Source organism: Galeopterus variegatus, unplaced genomic scaffold (assembly GCF_000696425.1).
Source record: "Galeopterus variegatus unplaced genomic scaffold, G_variegatus-3.0.2 Scaffold1105, whole genome shotgun sequence".
Classification (NCBI taxonomy): Eukaryota; Metazoa; Chordata; class Mammalia; order Dermoptera; family Cynocephalidae; genus Galeopterus; species Galeopterus variegatus.
In genome coordinates, this window is record NW_007727216.1 from 125,359 (window position 1) to 127,816 (window position 2,458).

Here is a 2,458-nt window from a genome sequence, read left to right on the forward strand (position 1 = left end):
TGTTGGCAGGATTCCAAGCCAGAGCCAGAGCACTACACTTGGTCAGTTCCTAACAAAAGAACATTAATATTCTCTCTTTCATGTAGGCCTAATTAGTACACATCATTTATGTTCCGTTTGATTTTTTTCTGGTGGCTAGCAGATACAGGGATCCTAACTCTTGACCTTGGTGTCATAACACCATGCTCTAATATTTTTGTTATTTTTATTTTATTTTTTCAAAAATGAGAAGCTATTTCTCTGCTGTTGATAGGCCCTTTTACAGGGAATTGTATCTACTCCCTCTTCCAGTATGCATCTTTAGGGTGCATTGGTTCCAGAGAAATGCTGTAATTATTTCTTACCATTGCACATATCTCTTTGCTTTTTTCCAAGTCACTTAATATAGTCGCAGAATTGCTGCTGTAATTTCAGAAAGATTAATTTCTTACTATATCCAGTGGTGGTTTTAGAGCCCTGTACCCAATTCTCATTCTTTCCTGTGCGAAAATTCTGGGACTACCAGGCTTTTAAGAAATATAACTGTTTTTAAAAATAATAATTCTACTTGGTCATAATGTTCAAAAGTTTAAGAAACTTTAAAATATGCTGCCAGTAGGAGTGGGGGCAATCAGCTTTGTATCTCATGAATATTCAAAATAAATAAATAAATATATATATAAATAATAATAATAATAATAATAATATGCTGCCAGATTAGATTTGCTTTAATTTTCTTAGGACTTCATATTGCCTATATGTTTATATGTGAAATTAGTCTGTAATGTTTTTTCTTCCTGACCATGCCACATTGGAGATCAAATTTCCACATGAGTTTTGGAGGGGACAACACACCCAAACTCCATCACTTCATTTCTATTGCTGATATCTAATTCAGTCACACTGTGGTGAGGTAATGGAGTTTATACCAAACTGATTCTTTGGAAATAGAGACTTTCTTTTGCAATGTAATAGTGGCAAACTTTCGTAACACTCTATGTGTTTGAAAAGAAGATATGTTCTGTTTGCTACAGGGGTATTAATCAAGACTTTGAGATGACTTGTTCAAATCTTATGTCCTTTTCAAAATTTTTGACTGTTTGAACTTTCCATTTCTGATAGCAGCTTATTAAAATATCCCATCAGAAATAAAATAACCTATCATGAGTTTGAACTTATCTATTTCTCCCTATGATTTTGTTTTGCTTTATCTGTTCTGAAAACTGTCTACAAATACTCAGTGTTACATTCTTTATAGATTGTTCTTTTTGGATAATGTACTATTCTCTTTTTAAAAAAATCCTTATAGATGTTTTTTCTTAAATTCTTTTGCCTGAAATTAATGTTTTGACATAAGGTTTAATATTTGCCTACCATACCTATATTTAATTTTTCTCTGTCTTTTTTAAGATATTGTCTTTATGAGAGTAGCAATTTGTTTTTTAATCAAATACAATAATGTTGGCCTTCTATTAGGAAGCCTTAATCAATTTACAATTATTGATAATATTCAGACTGATTTTGGGTTTCTGCTTAGTCTTATTTTGGGTTTCTGCTTAGTATGCCTTTTATTTTTTATTTCTGGGGTTGTGGTGTTGTTATTCCCATTTTCTGCTTTCTTTGATTGATTTTCACATGCTCTTTTTTCCTTCAACTAATTGTGTATATCTGAAATGCATTTCTAGTTTTTCAGTGTTTACCCTTACTTTTTTTTTTTTGGCCCCTGGCTGGTATGGGGATACGAACGCTTGACCTTGTTGTTATCAGCACTGCACTCTAACAAACTGAGCTACCTGGCCAGCCCACATCCTTACATTTTTAATGAACACAGTTATTGTACACACATTCACACACACATATAATCTCTATCAGAGATTAAAGTTTAACCCCTATCTAGTACTAAATAAGACAAGAATCTTAGCATATTTAAACTACTCATTGAGATTCCTCCTCCCATCTTCCAAGCTCTTTTCTTCAGAATTTCACTTACACCTGTTTTTTTATATAAATTTTTACCAAAGTATAATGTATATAAACAGGGTGTACATCTCAAAGCTGTACAGCTCTATGAATTTTCACAAATCAAACACACATATGTAAACAGCACCCAGATTACGAACACAGAACATTACCACCTCCCCAGAAGTCCCCCCTGTGTTCCCTTCGTGGACATACTGCGACCTCCACATCCTGACTTTTACCAGCACAGAATTTTTATTGTCATTTTGTACTTTATATGAGTGAATAAGTTACAATGTATTTTTTCTGTCTTCTTTATTCAACATTATGTTTTTTAAGAATAATCGATATTGTATGAATGGTGTTTTATTCATTTTTATTGTTTTGTAGTATTTCATTGTATAAATTGCATGGCAGTTTACTTATTAATTCAACCATTGATGAATATTTACTACTTAGAGGTATTATGGTAATTTCCAAATTTTTTCTATTTCCTACTTTTGGCTAGTACATTGTCTTT